This window comes from Herpailurus yagouaroundi, unplaced genomic scaffold, assembly GCF_014898765.1.
Source record: "Herpailurus yagouaroundi ecotype Mexico unplaced genomic scaffold, PumYag 160, whole genome shotgun sequence".
NCBI classification, from domain to species: domain Eukaryota; kingdom Metazoa; phylum Chordata; class Mammalia; order Carnivora; family Felidae; genus Herpailurus; species Herpailurus yagouaroundi.
This window is the reverse complement of record NW_024412401.1, coordinates 24,266,346-24,285,542: the sequence shown is the minus strand read 5'-3', so window position 1 is coordinate 24,285,542 and position 19,197 is coordinate 24,266,346. Positions and strand designations below refer to the sequence as shown.

The 19,197-nt window shown below is 45.9% G+C and overlaps 1 protein-coding gene and 1 pseudogene across 1 annotated transcript in view; one reads left to right on the top strand and one right to left on the bottom strand.

Moving 5' to 3' along the window:
- GABBR2 (gamma-aminobutyric acid type B receptor subunit 2) overlaps nucleotides 1-19,197 on the top strand; it is a 352,132-nt gene that overhangs the window by 224,243 nt on the left and 108,692 nt on the right. The gene's annotated exons all lie outside the window — the stretch shown is intronic.
- On the bottom strand, nucleotides 3,303-3,690 carry LOC121034725 (60S ribosomal protein L22-like; annotated as a pseudogene).

Here is a 19,197-nt window from a genome sequence, read left to right as displayed (position 1 = left end):
ACCCCTTTTCTTTCTCAATGGAATAGAAGCCTTCTAGAACTCTTGTTTAAACAGTAATTGGCAAATTACTCAGTTGCTAGGCCTGGAATCTGGTCAGGGCACTGTAAATTGTGGAAGGGGGTGTGGGAGGGACAGGGTTGGTGGGGGTCGGGGGCATGCCCACCTTTGCCTTCTTAAGAGGCAATAGTGTAAAATGCTTAGGACCACGGACTCTGGAAACAGACTTCCTAAGTTCACATCTTGGTTTCACTTGCTAGTCAGGTAAACCTGGGCAAGAACTTAATCTCTTTGCACCTCAGTTTGTCTGTAAAATGGGGACAGTGCCTTACGTAGGGCTTCCTGTAAATAGGCTCTGAGACCCAGCTGGGACCCTCAGTCGCCAGTATTCCTGGGAGCTGGAGGACGGTGCTTCAACCATAAAGAGGAGCGCTGAGCAGAGCCCCCTCAGACTACCCTACAGGAAATAATAGGGCCTACTGTAGGGGCTTGTGGGGATGACAGAGGTTTATGCGTGTAGGGTGCTGGACACGATGGGTGCTAAATTATCACGAGGATGCTACGGAAGGGTACATTTGGACACCAGCTGCCTCCAACACCTGTGATTAATTTTGCAGGAGGTATAGGGGTTGGTGGGTCCCAATGGCACTGCTCCAGAGCCTTCTTGCAGCTCTTACCATCTTTGGGAATTCACATTCTCACATTCATATGCACCCAAGCAAATGCACTCAGGTGGACTCACATGTTCATACACACACACACACACACACACACACACACACACACACACAGGCGGGGGCACCTGAGTGGCTCAATTAAGCATACACACACACACACACACACACACACACCCCTAAATATGTGATTTACGGGTGTTCATCGTCATCATGTGTCTAGCTTTATCAAGCTATTCCACTGGTTTTCAAACTTGTTTTTCAAAAGAGATCTTACATATAAGCTCAATATCATTGTCCCTCAGTTAACATTTACATTAACGTTAAAATTACATTTAACATTACTTTTTTTTTTTCTTTTAAACTTGTTCCTTGGAAGACTCCTCCATTAACCCTCCTTGTTGATAAAAAAATAAGCAAGCACATTTCTGCAGTAACAAAAATGAAGCCAAGCCTTGAACGGGGCAGCTGGCCTGGGGCCTTAGGTCGGCTCACCCCGGTCGGGGCCCCCAGGCAGGGCCCAAGGATAGCAGCCAAGGTGGCAGGTCCCGTGACAGCGCCCCAGAGGTGGGGTAGGGATAGTCTTAGCTGGGACCCAGACGCACACTCTTTATTTTAATAGCTGTGTTTGATTTTAATGTGCACGATAAAAATATAACTAGCACTTGAGGTAGCAAGATAAGGTTTCTTTTTTAGTTCGAAGAGGCAGATATTCCATCAAGAAGAGCACAGATGGTACATGGATCCTGCAGAAACCACGGAGGTGATCCACACATCATGGTTGTTTCTTCTTGCTTTCTCTGTCTCTTAAAAGGCACGTTGGTTGTCCTCTTCCAAGGTGAAGAAATTAATCATAAATGAGTGGGAAAGAAAGAGAGAGAGAGAAAGAGAGGGAAAGGCAGAGAAAGAGAGAGAAACCAACAGAACAATGGTTTCCTTGGGCAGTCTTCCTGGTTACCAAAGCCAGCCAACAGTACTATACTTTTGCACATGAGATTTCTGTGATAGGATTAATGTTTTTTCTGTTTAAGGCCCCTTCACCACATTCTGTGTGCTTTTAGTAATAAAACAAAATGGTGTTTGGCCAGGGGATGGGTGTCCATTAAACAGACAAGAGCCCGGCTGCTTTGGGTAAGCTGCTGGTGGTGGCTGTTGAAACCTGTCTCCCTCACTGGACCCCACGCAGCACGGTGTGTCGAATCTTGCACTCAACCCCACTGTGCCATCATCTTGACTCCAAGTACTTGGTTAGTTTTATGATGGAGGCTTCTTCTACCCACTCCTTGGGGGGAGGGGTTCTTTCTAAGATTCACCTCTATGAATGTTCTCACGGTCTGACCTATATTAGAGTCTCAGCTGATGGTCAATGAACAAATACATCAGATATTTTTGTCACCACCTGTCCCCCACCTCTTCAACATCTCCTAAGGGCTTTATCATAGTAGATATCCAGGAAAGACTAGTTAGCTGGTTGGATGGGTGAGTGAATGGGTGGGGGGAAGGGCAGGTGGGTAGATAGTTGGAAGGTTGAATGGATGAGTGAGTGGATGGATGGATGTGTGTGGGTAGGTGGATGGAAGGCTGGGTAGGTGGATTGATGCGCAGGTCAGTGGTTAAACAAAGATGAATGAATGGGTGAGTCGGTGGGAGGATAGGTGGGTGAGAAGGAATGAGTGGGTGAACAGCAGGCCTAGAAGAGGTAATTGCAATTCATATGTGTCTGCTTCATTCTAATCAAAGCACATTTTCTCTGGGAGGATCTACAGAGGTGATGGCCCTGATGTCTTGACTCCTTTTCTGTACAAGTCCTGACCTCTAGAAAGTGTTTGCTGCATTTTCTGATGTGAGACCCCATCTTGTCATTTGACTCATGGAAATACATGTTTCATTTCATGCCATTATTCTCCACTCACATTTCACCCTTTCAGGGATTGGGCCTCATTAAAAACTGTCCTCTACACAGTTCCTCTTTGAGGAAGTTCCTTGTTAGGGCATTTCTGCTGTGAAATATATCACACCAACTGATGTGAGTGCCAACCTGAATGCTAAAGACCGTTATTAGCAGATTTAGCCTAGAGATGTTTCAGAGTTGTCAGTTCTGATGTTCATAGGATTATATTTTCAAACATCATCACACATCCTCTATGACAGACTTGATTACCGTGATGAACTAGTTTTCTTCCTTTAAGAAATGTTCCAGTTGCAAAAATGACTCTGAAAGCTTTGGTTGAAAATGCGGGGCAAAACTGAAGTGACACTGTCTCATTTGGGTGGCTGTTTACCTTCCTGGGATAGGCAGCCCAGTGTGGCAGAAATAGCACTGGACATGGGGTCCGCAGACCTGGGTTCGCATGCTGTCCCCTACATCTTAGCAGTGGTGACCTTGGGGAGGTCTCTAATCTTTTCATTCTCTTCTGCAAAATGAGACCAGTGATCAAGAGCCCCTTGCTGGGTGGCTCTGCAGATGAATTAAGGAAGGTGCACTACAAACTGTAAAGGGCCGTGTATGATTGAGGGATCCCCAGTAGAAGAAGGAAGAAAGCCATAACTCATCAATATCATTTTATTTATTCATCTTTGGTTCCCAAGTCTTATTCAGGAACTCATACAAAATGTCCGGATAAATGAATTTTAATCCTCATCTTTCTCCTCTTCCTCATCATGGTTAATCCGGAAGTGATGCAATTCGTAACTCTCTTTGCTATTAGCAACTCTGCACAACCAATCATTAGATTATTCTTCTTCAGATGTTTTTTGGGGAGATGTTTCAAACACCTCTTGGAAGAGGGCACCTCAGAAGTTACAGTAATCTTGCTCTTACTCCTTTCAATGGTTACAACCCCTCCACCGAGACTCTCAGCTTGGCCACTCACTTGGAGTCTCTCTTGAAGAAACTGCTCAAAATTGGCAGCATCCATGACTCCCTCTTGTACAGGGTGGGTGCAGTCGAAGGTAAACCTCAGAACTTGCTCCTTTCTTTTTCGACCCCCTCCACCACAAGCTTTTTCATGGGCGCCATCATGGCGGCAGCATATATCACTTTATTTATGTATGTATGTATGTGTGTATGTATGTATGTATGTATGTTTTGGCTTCAACAACAGGAGAAATCAGATATTTATAGGGGAAAGATTAACTGTATGTCCAAGAACTAATAAAATACCCTTCTGAGCCATGGAATTATTACCAGTGATGATACCAGAGAATAAATACCTGGCACAACTGCTGGGAAGTGACTGTTTCCCTTTGCTCATTCACTTCTTCTATAAATATTTACTACCACCTACAGTGGAAGGACATGGGGAGGGGGATGCTACAGATACAGCACTGAGCAAGGCAGATTTGTTTCTTGTACCAGGGAAGAGATGGACACTAAACACATACTCATGTGAATAACTATTTGAATATACATTGTGGAAAATGCTTTGAAAGAAAGCCATGGGGTGTGTTGAGAACTTATAGCATGGAGGCCTGACAGAGGCTGGGGATCAGAAAAGCCTTTCCTAAGGAGATGACTTTGAGCTGAGGTTCAAGAATGAATAGGAGCCAGCTAGAGGAAGGGCAGCCGTTAAAAGTAGTTGTTATAGAGCACTAATGACATAGAAGATTGTTCACAATATATTCTTCAGTGTAAAGGGGGAAGGTTACAAAGGTTTTTATGGTAGGGGTGCCTGGGTGGCTCAATCAGTTAAGCATCCTACTCTTGGTTTCGGCTCAGGTCATGATCTCATGGTTTGCGAGTTCGAGCCCCACGTTGGGCTCTGTGCTGACATCTCAGAGCCTAAAGCCTGCTTCAGATTCTGTGTGTGTCTCTCTCTCTGCCCCTCCCCCACTTGCACTCTGTCTCTCTCTCTCTCTCTCTCTCTCTCTCTCTCTCTCTCAAAAATAAACACACACACACACACACACACACACACACACACACACACACACACATATATATATACATATATATAAACTAACATTTACTAAGTGCCCAAAGTATTGAGTTTCCTGGGAGCAAGCCCTGCCTGTGAAGGAGATGTGCTTAGTACCACTTATATATTTATATATATAAGCATATATATATATAAACATTTATGTATATAAATGTTTACATATATAATATATAAAACAAAGGTTTTTATGGTAGATCCTCACTTTAAAAAAACTTTTTTTAAAAAATATAGTTTATTGTCAAATTGGTTTCCATACAACACCCAGTGCTCATCCCAACAGATGCCCTCAATGCCCATCACTCACTTTCCCCTCTTGCCCACCCCCCATCTACCCTTAGTTTGTTCTCAGTCCTTAAGAGTCTCTTAAGGTTTGCCTCCCTCCCTCTCTGTAACTTTTTTTTCCACTTCCCCTCCCTCATGGTCTTCTGTTAAGTTTCTCAAGATCCACATATGAGTGAAAACATATGGTATCTGTCTTTCTCTGCCTGGCTTATTTCACTTAGCATAATACCCTCCAGTTCCATCCACGTTGCTGCAAATGGCCAGATTTCACTCTTTCTCATTGCCAAGTAGTATTCCATTGTATATATAAACCACATCTTCTTTATCGAGTCATCCATTGATGGACATTTAGGCTCTTTCCATAATTTGACTGTTGTTGAAAGCACTGCTATAAACATTGGGGTACAAGTGCCCCTATGCATCAGCATTCCTGCATCCTTTGGGTAAATTCCTACTAGTGCTATTGCTGAGTCATAGGGTAGCTATATTTTTAATTAAAAAAAAAAACTTCTTTTAATCCTCACTTTTGATAACCAACTTTTAAATACATAAAGACTAGAAGAATGTACTCCAAAATGTTATCCAGTGAGTGTCTCTGGATGGAACTCTTTCTCTTTGCTTATTTCTCATTTTCAAATTTTTTGCAGTGATTATATAGTACTTTAGGTCTTAAAAAAAAAAAGGGAAGACTTAAAAATAGTATTAAAATAATATTAACTTTAAAAGACCTAGACTTTAATCCAGTCTTGGCCCTTACTAGTCAAGGGACTTTAGCTAGTAAGCCCTTGGACTCACTTTTCCCATCTGTACAATAGGATGTATGAACACTCAGCTCCTAGGGTTGTCATGAGGACTAGATGACACATTGCTACCTGGTTCAGTTCCTGGCACCTGTAGGCTCTCAGCCATTATTAATGCTCTCCTCCTTTCTGTCCCATATATCTTAGAGGGACCCTGATTCTCACTTAGAAATAAATGGAGCAGGGAGCGGAGAAAAGGGGGAAGTAGACATCAGAGAGGCCTTGAACATGTCCTGCTCTCGTGTGAGCCTCGAATTTCTGAGGCTGGAGGAACTTCTTCCTCCTCAATGGCAAACTCTAGTGAGTTGGATCCCCACTAGTTGGATTCCAGTTAACTGAGGGCATATCATGTAATTTAATCTTGAGTATGTAGAAACAACTACGTAGGGTCTTGCCTAACATAGACCAGAGGCCAGCTTGAAAAACTCTTGAGGCTTGAAACCTTAGGGCACATACAATGAATGCCTGTTGTGATAGATCAGCTCTAGATTGTGGCTGTAGTAGACTTTTGGTGCAATAACATCAAGAATGCAGAATTTTATATGTGCATATGTATGTGTCATATACATACATAAACACGTACTTATATATTTTTACAGGGCCACCATATGTGATAAAACAGTGACCTAGATTCTCCCTCAGGCACACGGGATCTTTAGTAGGCCATAAGTAGTGATACTCAATCCACATAACCACTATCATTCCCCTTTAGTAATTTGGCAGGATTCCTGCAGTGTATACAGGCTCTATGGTACTTTCCGAAACGCACCAAAAAAAATCTCTGTTCATCCTCAAATCTAGTAATTCTATCAACTAGCTTATGAAGAGCTGCCTCAGTAATCCACATTTAATGACCTTAGCCACCAGACAGCTGTCTTGGGAATTAAAGTCTCTTGTGAACAGAGTATCCTGAGGTTCTAAACTTCAGTATAATGGAAACGTGTCCTATTTCCCCCCAGCAGTAGGATGTGGAGAAGATGCCCGGCTTGGTGTCCTCTCCTTGGGCTCACACTCCTCACCCCAACTTTTGTGAGCAGTGACCGTAACAGGCAGTGGGACTTATCAGATGACCCCCCCCCCCCACCTCCACTGGACAGTCAGTGGATGTCAGCTGGGGCTGAGCTCTGGGCTTCAGTTCATCTGTGAGATCATGGGGATGTTGCCTGACATGGTCAGAGAAAGGGCTCTCTGATCTCTAAGGCCTCGTGGGACTCCGAAGTAGTGAAGGAGAAAAGGTTTTCAAGATGGAAACCAACCTTTACTAAGCACCTGAAGTACCGAGTTTCCCAGGGGCAGGTCCTGCCTGTGAAGGAGATATGCTTGGTACCATTTTATAGATGAGGAAACCCAGTTCAAGAGACTGGGTAGCCTGCCCACGTTCACAAGGTGGGAAGTAGAGTCCAGGTTTTGGGCCTGATGGCAGCCACTTCAAATGCCCTTTTTTTTTTTTTTTTTTTACACCTTTGTCTACTTCCCCACCTCCCTCAGTGGAATCCTTTGGAACCTAATTCTCACTCTCACACCCGCCATGTTTCTACAGAAAAATCTATACAGGTATCATTTCGACTCTTCCCTCCACCTGCTGAGCTCTGCCGACTCTGTGAACTCCCAACTACCACCTCTCTTCTCTCTCTCCTCTGCTTCTCATTTATTCTGGCTCTCACTTTTTACACCTACCAGATTATTCTTCCTAAATAATTGTTGAGCGTGTTATTCCTCATTAAAAACTTTCCATGGCTCCGCACTGCCTATAGGATAGAGCCTGGCATTTTAGGAGCTTTACCTCCAGCCATAACCTGTGTTTCCAGGTATTTCTCCTCCTGCTGCTCTTCATACGGAAGGGATATTAGCTAGTCTTCCACACACACATTGGATTCTCAACCTTCATAGCTGCACTTTTGGCAGGGGTGGGCTTTCTATCATCTTTTCAACCTTTTATCCACTTAACTACTAATTTTTGAGAACTTACTATGGGCCAAGCACTGTATTGGAATCCAGGAACACAGCAGTGAATCAAACAAACAGAAAGCCCTTCCTTCAAAGAATTTACAACCTAGTACAAGGAGAGAGTCAATAATCGACATATTGAATAAGTAAATTATATAGTGTGTTAGAAGGCAACAGTTGCTATTTAAGAAGGAAGAAGAAAGAAATATGCAGGAAGGGAAGGAGAATTAGAAATGGCACCAATGGAGGGGGAGCAAGGAGAAGTTTAAATGTGCTTTTTTTTTTTAAGTTTATTTATTTATTTTGAGAGAGAGAGAGGCAGCGCAAGTGGGTGAAGGGCAGAGAGAGAGAGGGAGAGAAAGGATCCCAAGCAGGCTCCGCACTGTCAGCACACAGCCCGGTGAGGGACTTGAACTCACAAACTGTGAGATCATGACCTGAGCCAAAACCAATAATTGGACGCTGAACTGACTGGGCCACCCGGGCTCCCCAGGAAGTTTTAAACAGGATGGCCGGAGGAGGCCTCACTGGGAAGGTGGTGTGTGAGAAAAGACTTGAAGGAGGTACAAGAGTGAGCCATGCCATGTCTGGGGTAAAAAGTGATCCAGACAGGTGGACCACCAGGGTGAAAGTCTAGGTTGACAATGTCTAGAGCACTGGGGTAGGGGGAGCTTCCGGCCAAGACGGAGGAGTAACAGGAACTGGATTTACCCTCTTGCCTTAAGCAGCTAACAAACCGGTGAAATCATGTGTGACAACAGTTTTCCGACACTGGATTACAGACAGCAGAGGAGAGTGACTCCTGAGAGAAGGGACACAGAGGACGTGAGCCTTCGGATTGCCCAGCTTACTGCCTGGAGGGTTTCCAGGCGGCAGCACAGGAAGGACGGCCCACACAGAGCCCCGCAGTCCACCAGGTTGACAATGTGAATGGAGACAGAGTTGAAAATTTGAGTTAAGAGAAACCAAGGAGGCTAGAATTTGCAGGCAGAGTAGCGGAAGGGAGAGAGCCACATGAGAGGGGAGGGCGGCAGAGCTTCAAGGGGCTGCTTCAAGTCTTCAGCTGTGGACTGTCAGCACCTGCTGATGTAGTGAGGGAACCGCCTGAGACTAGAGAAAGGATGAGCAGAAAGGAACAGGCAGAAGGATCCTCGGAGCTCATGCAGGGCCAGGAACCATCCATGTTCACACCAGCCAGGTTGGGAAACCTTCATAGCGCACGGGGAGATCCTCAGAAGGTTACTGTCTCAGCAGTTGGGGTAAAATCAACCCTAGACTAACGGTGGCTCTGGTCCCAGCTGACAAAGCTTAGAAGCAAGCCTCAGAAAGGTCAAGCTCATTTCAAGTAACTTAATGAGGTCCCAGACAAAGCTTTAGAACATTTAAAGGAATTTTAAAAATATCTAGCACCCAACGAGGGGTCTGATGTCTAATAAAAAAAATTATCAAGCAGGCAAAGAAGCTGGAGTGTGTGGGAAATGCAGGGAGGCCACTGTAGCCGGAATGGTGTCAGTGAGGGGAGAAGCACAGACACCATCAGAGAAATCAGAGGCCATATTTTATGGGTCCTAGGAAGCTCTTGGCTAACTGAGTAGTCAGGAGAAGATGTTTTCTTTCTTGCCTCCCCTACCAGAGGGAAAAGTGCCCCTGCTTTGTTCCAGACTCCCTGGGCACCATGGAGCCATTGGCCTATCCCTTGCAAGGTAGCCTTGAGCGCTCACCTGCCCACTACCAGCCCTCACACTGTACTCCCCAGAGTATGGGTTCAACGCAGAAGCAGGAAGAAGAGGAGAGTATGGAAACAAAGGAAGTACTGAAAGAAGGACATTTCCCATTGGGAACAATAAAGGGCCTGGGGACCTGCTTCAGTCCCGCCTTCCAGTCTCAGATCCAGCCCCTCAAAGATGTGTGACCTTGGAAAATCTTCCTGACCACCATCACCTGTTTGCTTGTTTGATTAAAATTAATAATTGAGTGCCACCTACTTCTAAAGAGAGTTTGAGGCACCTTTCGATTACAGGCATATACACAGCAAGGCCATTGAAACAGAAGTCAAAAATTTTAAATCATACAATGTGAGGGCGAAATATATTCCAAAAACCTAGGCTGGTATAGTGAACTTAATGACGAATTTAAATGAACTGGCTGCCAAGGGATAAAGAGAACGGAACCTCATTTTCTTCATGTGCAAAATGGGATTAATGAGCTCTGCCCAGCCTACCCCAGAGAGATGCCATGAGGATCATCAAGGCTGTGGATGAGAATGTGTCACTCAGGACTCTTCTGGCACAAGTAATAGAAAACCGTCCCTCCCCAAAGATACCGGTGAAGTCCAGGATGAGGCTTCTCCATCTCTCCTCTCTGGGGCTGCTTTCTCCTCTGCCAGTGCCATTCTCAGCCTCTGCACACACAGTTGCTTCTGAATCCCACATCACAGCACCAAGTCCAGCAAGACAGGGAACCGGTTTCCCCAGTAATGCCAACAAAATCCCTGGAAGTGAGTCCTCTGTGTGTTGATTGGCTGACTTGGGTCATGCGCCCATACCTGAACCAATCACTGTAACTAGAAGGCTGCACTGATTGGCTTAGTCTAAGTCATGTGATTCAGCCCTGCATAGAGTTAAGTTTCATGAAACTTCAACAAGTCAGAGTGGGGCCAGGTGGATCTCTGGGTGGCTTTTGTCTCATCTCTGTCTCTCCTCCAACAGATCCATTCTCTGCCCTTCTCTGTGCCCTGGGAAGCTGTTGCCATGGTCGACGTTACCCGGGATCCTTTGTCCTCGGGGTTTCTGGCTGGATTTAGCCAGTGGGGAGTGCAGACAGGAGATTGAAAGCCACCGAGGAGAGAGAGAGAGGTCAGGGGGCAGCCCCCAGCCTTGCTTTCGTATCTCATGAAATAGCTGTGCCCTCCCTCCAAGGCTATGGCTTCTCTGCCTCCCACTCTTGTGAAGTTCTGAGGACACTATTTCTTCCCTTGCTCCTCTGTTCCAAGGCATATAACAGCTCCTGCCATTGTTAGTCTATGGGCACAATGCTGTCTTGGGTCTGTTCCCTTAATCTGTTCCCTCACTCTATAGTAGTCCTTAATAAAGTATCTTCCTTGGAACCATCCAGGGTGAATTCTCTTACTTCCTGTGACCCTGTATTTGTTATCTATAGCTTCATAACAAATTATCCCAAAGCATTGTGACTTAAAGCAACAATAAAGATTTATTATCTCACATAGTGTCTGTGGGTCAGGAATTCAGGAGTGATTTAGCTGGAAGGTTCTGGCTTGGGGTCTTTAATATATGTAATTGCAGGCAGGATGGGACTAAAGTCATCTTCAGGCTTCCTGAGGGTGGAGATTTGCTTCCAAGATAGCTCCCTGCCATGGCTGGCTTACTAATGGTGGCTATTGGTGGACTTAGTTCCTCACCACATGGACCTCTCCATATGGCTGCTTGGGTGTCCTCATCACGTGGTGGCCAGCTTCCACCAGCATGAGTAATCCAAGAGAAAGCAAGGCTAAGGCTGCAGTGTCTTTATATGATCTAGTTTTGAAACCACACTCTGCCATTTCTGTAATATCCTACTGGTTACACAGACCAGCCCTGTTCAATGTGGGAGGAGACTGTACAGGGTGTGAATACCAGTAGGGGAGAATCATTGGAGCCATCTTAGAGTGTGGCTATCACAGCCCCTGAAAACGTCATCTCTAAATTGAAATCAGGGTACTATTATCATTCAAATGGGGATCAGTTGGTGATCAAGAAAAATGTCCGCTACAAAATGTTCGACAGCTATAAACCAGGTGCAAATCCTCTTGATAATAAGGAATTATGTCTCAAATTCACCAGCTGGACCCATAAGTTGAACAGGGGTCTTAGAAGAGCCCCTCAAGCCTAAGCCAGAAGTGGAAGGGAAGAGAGAACCCATCTTAAGCAAAAACATTCCTCCATTTATCTTTCGGAGCTTCAGCTGGCCCCACTCCAGCTCTGAAAACAGCTTCAGACACCCACCTCATCCACGCCCGGCATTCCACAGCCATCATTCTGTTTCTGCTGCTAGAAGTAGCTTCCTGACCCCCCAAGCCTGAGTCCACCTCAGTAGGTGGGGCCACCAACATCTGCCCTTCCCTCCCTTTCTGGTTTTGCCCCTGCTGACTCCTCTTTCCTTCCCAGGAGAATTGGTGGAAGATTTTTTAAATGATGGAAGATTTTTAGGCTTAGCCCATGAAGCCAAGTGAATAGTCCCCAAACCCCATATGGAGCCATCTGGGTTTCTAATGGGGGAGCTGAGCCAAGAGGGAGAATGGGTTCTCAATCAGGCGCCTTCCTGCCAGCCCAGCCCGCTCTTTCCAAGGTGGGAGGTGGGACTGGTGACTCATCGGGACTGAGCTGAGGGCCACCAGGGCTGGGAGGAGCCTAGGAGACTGCCACATACACATGCCCTCACGTGTGTACACGCATGCACATACACATGGAAGCTCCATCTCTCAGTTCAGGGATGACCAACCTCAGGATTTCTTCACATTCCTGCAGGCTTGTGCTTTCATGGTTCTGCTTGTGCTGAATTCATTCAGGATTTGGACCAGCCCATGATCCCTGAGGTTTTCCTCAGCTCTGGGCCCCATTGACCCATGCAGGAAATTCAGACCCCTCCTCCGTTATGACAGCCACACAAAACAAGAACAAACGGACCTGAAAGCCATCCCCTTTACAAGGACTTGTGAGGGGTTCCAGTGAAGGTTTGGGGCTCAAGCAGAGAGGGTTTGTACCAGAGAATATAATTTGAATGACTTTGAGTTGGACCTTACTTACTCCTGACCTTGTTCCTGCTCGCCACCCTCCCCGTCTTAGGGGCCATTTCCTTCGTGGTGGTCTCTCCGGGCCTCCCACCCCTCTTGGGCCTCCTTCTCTGCCGAGAAAATAGCTCCTTCTGTTCCCCTCGCTGACATTCTTCCTTTCTACCCAGGAGGCTAATCAAGGTTCCTTCCTAACCAAGATCATTTCCTCCTAGGAGGAATTCTGGGCCCAGCTTTCAGATAATACGAACTTTATCTCCTTACACACTAGGAAACTACTCCTAGGAGACTAGGAGACCGAAGTAATTAGGGGATAGAACCCAGGCGGCCGCCTCCCAGCAGAGTGCCCTTTTTGAGTTACCTGTCCATGAGCTCCACAGTCCTGCCCATTTTTCCCATAACCTTACTCTGCAGCGCACTCCTCGCTCTGCCCGGCCACCCTGCAGCTCGAGCCCGCTGCCCTTGCATCTGGACCACTGCTGCACCAGCTGCCTTGTCTGAGCCCTGCCCCACCCCCTCCAGGCCAGTCTGCAGCCCACCCTGGCCGAAAGTGAAGATTCTGACAGATTGCAAATTGCATGTCTCAGACTTTCAGGTCGGCTGGTCAGCAGTTTGGTTTTCCTGGTGGAGACTAATCTATTTAACAAAAATAGAACATACAGTAAAGCAAAATTAAGTATTTCTAATCGTGGGGATGCTTGCATCTGCAAATGACCAGGAAAGAAGAGAGGTTGGGGCTGGGGGCAAAAAGCCTGGGGGAGGGTCTCATGGTGTGTGACTTTAGAGCTACAGGGCTCAGCTAGCCATCCCGGAAGCTGGGCAAAGACCCCACTCACTGGCTGGGGCAGCTCCCTTCCGCCGACTGTGCAGGTAAGGAAGGAGTGCACCACCATCTGTCTGCCAAACCAGAAAGCCATTCTTCACGTCGCCTTCCCCAGCCCTCAAATGCAGCATCTCTAAGCCCTGTGGATTCCACCTCGTTCCCATCTTTTGAATTATGGACTCTTCTACAGCTCTGTCACCCTCATCTCTCACCTGGATTTCACACAGCTTCCAACAGGCTTCCTTGCATCCAGTCCCCTACCTCATGCCCGTCCATTTTCCACACAACACCAAAGTAGCTTTTTTTCCTCCAGCTTTATTGAGCCATAATTGATAAATAGGATTTTTATATACTTGAGGAGTACTCCTTGATGATTTGATATACAAATACATTGCCAAGTGATCACAACAATCAAGCTAATTAACATACCCATCACCTTGCTCTTTTCTTTTCCTTTTCTTTTCTTTTCTTTTCTTTTCTTTTCTTTTCTTTCTCTTTCTCCTTCCTTCCTTCCTTCCTTCCTTCCTTCCTTCCTTCCTCCCTCCCTCCCTCCCTCCCTCCCTCCATGCCTCCCTTTCTTGCAACAAGAACACGTAAGATCTACCCGCTTAGCATTTTTCAAATATACAATACGATATTGTCATGTGCAGTCACCGTGTTGTGCATTAGATCCCCAGAACTTACTCGTTGTGCATAACTGAAAGTGTGTACTCTTCGACCAACATCTCCCCATTTCTCCTTCCTTCCAGCCCCTTGCAATCACCATTCTACTCTCTGTTTCTATAAGTTTGACTATTGTAGATTCTACACAGAAGTGATACGAGACAGTATTTGTGTTTCTGGATCTTGCTTATTTCATTTAGCATGATGTCCTCCAGGTCCATCCATGTGGTCACAAATGAGATGATTTCCTTCTTGTTAAAGAGGGTGTTGGACTTGTTACTTCCTGGTTTATAATAACCTTTCTGTGGCCCCCATTTGCAACATGAGGTCCAAAGCCCTGCCTGATGTGGGCTCTTGCCATCCTTGCCTCCACCAACCTCCCTGCCCCTTGCATACCACCCGCCAGCCACCTTGCCCTTCCTTCTGGTCCTTCATAGAGCCAAGCTCTCTCTTGCTTCCAGGCCTCGGCATATGCTTTTCCCTCTGCCTAGAACATTCCTCTCTCATCCTCTTTGCCCAGCTAACTCACACTCATCCTTTTCTGTCCCCTCCATGCCCTTCCTTGAGAGAGTGCCCTTCCTTTTGTGCTCATACCTCTGTACCCACCCTCTCCTGCCTTGTAAGTATCTCTCTCTCTCTCTCTCTCTCTCTCTCTCTCTCTCTCTCTCTCTCTTTTTTGCCTGTCACCTTCATTAGACTGGGAGCTTCTAGAAGACTAGGACTTTGTGGCTTAATCATTGCATTTCCCCAGGGTCTAGCATAAGCATGCCCTGTCCCAGAGTAAGCTCTCAACAGACACAACATATAGCAACTGCTCCCTCATTTTCTGTGAGGAAACTGAGGCTGAGAGGAGGGAGCATAATTATGGGCAAACAGGGGCTGGTGACAACCCTAGAACTAGAACCCTGAACCTCCCCCTCTGAGCCCAGAGCCCCTTCTGGCTTAATTGTTCAGAAACAGTCTCAGCAAATGTCATTCGGCCCAGGGAACACAGACCCCCAACCCGACAGATTGCAGGGGTATCTGGATCTCCCAACCTGTGATAACCTTTGGGTCTTCACCTCTGCTTGGGCTGCTCATCTCTCTCTGTCCAGAGCTGAGCGGAGCCGCGCAGTGTGGGAGCTGAAACGACAGATAAGCAGTACAGGTCCCTTCTCTCCAGCTCTTCCCGCTCTGTTCTGAAGCCCCCTGCCCCATTTCTGAGAAAAGATTCTCATCCACCCCTTGTGCAGGTAAAGACTAAGCATTTGGGGGGCGCCTGGGTGGCTCTGTCAGTTAAGTGTCCGACACTTGGTTTCGGCTCGGGTCATGATCTCGTGGTTCGGGAGATTGAGCCCTGTGTTGGGCTTTGTGCTAACAGTGTGGAAACTGCTTGGGATTCTCTCTCCCTCTCTACCCCTCCCCTTGCTCATGCTCTCGCTCTCTCTCTCTCTCTCTCTCTCTCTCTCTCTCTCCCAAAATAAATAAACTTTAAAAACAAAAACAAAAACCTAAGCATTTTGCATTCCTCCTCACATTTTTACTGTGGAAGCCTGAGAGGACTGGCCTGGCCACCAATGGGCTGGAGCCGGATCCTACAGTCTCCCAAGAGAGCCAAGAGCCATTTGTTAAATTATCAAGAATTGATGGACCAGTTGTTAAATGGTTGAGAGCTGGAAATCTGCCTTGGTGGGAGTATTTACACCATAGAAATTCCCAAACACTACAAACCAGGACCCTCCCCCAAAGAGCCCATTGTTAAACATTTATCAACACATCTCTGACTAGCTATCTTCCTTCCCCCCCTACCTACCACCTACTCTACCCCTGCTCCCTCCCCTCAACCAAGGCTGCTTGGGACTCACTCTGATCCCTTGCAAAGAGCTCATTTTCAAATGAGTGACCAGTTCTTGCACAAGGGGGCAGGGTAGAATGTAGTTAGAAGCATAAGCTTAAAGTCAGACAAATCTAGAGTGAATCCCAGTCCTGCCTACAAGTCGCGTGACCCCAGGCAGATTTCTTACCCTCTCAGCACCTCCATTTCCTCATCTGTAAAATAGAGATAATAATAACACACAGTGCATCCGACTGGGGTTGTTGTTGAGAATTGATTAATGAGGAATAACCCCAGAAAAAAAAATCTCAGATATTATACACAAATGTTTCAGTGGAGCTAAAAATAACTTAAAGGATGTTATCTCTGCGTGTTCTGCAGAGGGAAACCTGAGAACAGAGCTGAGAAAGGACTTGTCCCAGGTACACTTCCTAGAAAATGGCAGAGCACAGCCTGCTTCTGTGTCTTCAGACCCCTTGTTGGTTGCTCTTTCCATTATTCCAAGTTGAGGGGGAAATGTGCTATGCTTGCATAGATCTCTGGCTCTTATTCACAAAAACTCAAAGCTGTCAGTAAAAATTAATCTATTCCAAGAGGGAGTATTATTTTGTTGGTGATGATGTTGCTATTTTTGCCTGCAAAAAAAAAAAATGTGCCTTCTTATAACATCTTTTCAAAAAAACTTTTCAGTAAAGTTTTCCTGTTATGAGAATAATACATACGCATCATAGGATAGTGGAAAATATTGAAACGTAAAAGGAAGAAAAAGCCATAATCACACAACCTAAAACCAACGAGCTTTTAACATTTTTATTTGGTAGGAGTGATTTTTACATAGTTGTGAGTATACTATAAATATGATTTTTACCCTTTTTTTACTCACACTGTGTTATTAGTTAGGATAAATAACACCAGCTGCTATAACAAAGATATCTCAGAATCTTAGTGGATTGACACAGTAAAAATTGATTTCTCTAATATGCAAAGTCCAAAATGGATGTTTCTGGTTGGTGAAAAGCCTTTCCATATGACGATTCATGAACCCAGGCTCTTCCATCTCGGGTCCCCTCTGTTCCTTAGGCCTCAGAGTTCACTTTTCAGTGAATCCAGTTGGCAGATGGGGGCAGTGAAGGAGCATGAAGGACATTATGGGAGGTTTTTACGAGCCAAATCTGGCACACCGTATGCCACTTCTACCCACATCCCATTGGCTGGAACTATCACATGGTCACACACCTAACTATAAAGGGGGTTAGAAAGTGCAGTTTAACCATGTGCCCAAGAGGAAAAGGAAATGGATTTGGTGAACAACTGGCCATTGTCTGGCACAATCACAAATCACTTTTTCCACTTTGCAAATAACTTTTTTGCAACGTTTGTAACAGAATGCTCAAGTGTGTGTAATTCAGATCGGCGCCCCTGGCATTCAGAATTGAGCTCAGCATCCCTGATACAGCCTGTAAGGTTCCACATGACCTTGCACCTCTCTGCCTTGCCAATCACATTCCCTGCTCATCTCCTCCTCAGGTGCCTCTTTCAGCTCCACCGGGATCTTCAGCAACTCTTGTTTCTCATCCTGTCTCCTTCCTTGGGAACTTCGCACTTGCAATCCCTCTTCCCAGGACCCTCTCTTCCTCACTCTTAGCTAACTCCTTCAGATCTTGGCACAAATGCCACCTCTCCAGAAAAGCCCTCCTTGACCCCCACTCTAAGTTAGGTTCTTGCTGTAGTTCTCTCTCGTAGCACCCTGTTCTTTTCCTTCATCTCACTTAGTGTAGTTTGTGAATACATATTTATCAGTGCATTCACTGTTCAATGTCTACATTTCCCGCCACACTACAAAATCCACGCGATCTAGGACGGTGTTGACATTGCTCACCCTTCCTAGGGTGCCTGTCTAGCACGTGCCCAACAGGTGTTAGGTGGTAGTTGATTGAATGCATGTTATCATAATATCTCATAACGTGTCCATCACAGTTTACTTGGCGCTTGTTCTGTTATGTGGGCATTCTGTTCATTTCTGATATTTTGCTATTCTAAACAAGCCTGACTCTTGCATTGTAACTGGAAGGAAAGGATTTGGTCCTGCTTCTCTTGGCCCATCCACCCAACCGTCTTCTCTTCATCTCTCTCCTCTCCCCTGTGCCCAGCCCTGCCTTAGGCTCGCTAGCTTTGTGACTGATCACCATTGGAACCCTTTGGACCATCAGATCACGGTCCCTCAGAAGGGTGGCTGTGGGACAGGCCACACCTCCCATCCTGCCCCTCCTCTTAGTTCCCTGCACACCCACTGCCCAAAACTCAATAGATTCATCAAACTTTTCTCCAGGCTTGGACCTATAAAAAGCATTTTCATGTAAGAAAAGTAGTTCAAATAGAATGCAAAATATGACTTATATTAGTCTAAGGCACAGGCAGAAAAAAAGTATTTTTCACCTTTGTAGAGCACGTGGGTAGACATGCACAGTTGTTTGATATTTCTCTTTTAATCAGCTGTCCTTTGGAAAACAGAAGGCACCTTCTTCAAGCCTACATGATGAGCAACTCTATGCCTTTTTAAAAATTGTTTTAATGTTTATTTATTTTTGAGAGAGAGAGAGACAGACAGACAGACAGAGTGTAAGTGGAGGAGGGGCAGAGAGAGAGGGAGACACAGAATCCGAAGCAGGCTCCAGGCTCTGAGCTGTCAGCACAGAGTCTGACACGGGACTCAAATCTACAAACTGGGAGATCATGACCTGAGCCGAAGTCAGATGCTTAACTAATTGAGCCACCCCGGTGCCCCAGCACCTCTACCCTTGATGGAAAATCTGACCAGCATTCAAGCCCCAGTATTTTCTCCAAGTCCTCATGGTTCATTTGAAACCAGCATTGTCCTGGTTGGAGGGCTGGCAGCAGAACAGTCCAAGGTGGGCTTGGATCATCTATGCAGACAGCAGTGCGCTGACCAGGATCTCCTGTCCCCCTTCGGTTTCCAACTCCTTAGAGATTCTGCTGCCTGTGTGACATGTCAGGGCACATCTTGTTCTCTCAAAGCACAAATCAAGCAGTCAGATGAGCATGCTTGTTCACACCTCCCAGAGACCAATCAACTGCCAGGTACAAGAGTGTAGTTAGGGTCATATTAAAGATGGAAATTCTTCCCTAAATGCACATGACCTGCAGAAACTATGCCCCTTAGTGAGCCTGGGGCTCCAGGGGGTTAGGCTGAGATGAGCAAGTCTTCATTCTGTCCAGCCTCCAGCTCCAGCCCGACATCAGATCATGTCTGGGGCTGGGCATCCCTAGCCCCTGCTGTGAAATTGAAAGCAACCAAAAAGAAAGAAAAGAAGAAGGAAAGAAAGAAAGAAAGAAAGAAAGAAAGAAAGAAAGAAAGAAAAGAAAAGGAGAAAGGAAGAAAGAAGGAAAGAAAAAGAGAGAAAGAGGAAGGAGAGAGAGAAAGAGGGAGGAAGGGAGAAAGGAAGGAAGAAAGAA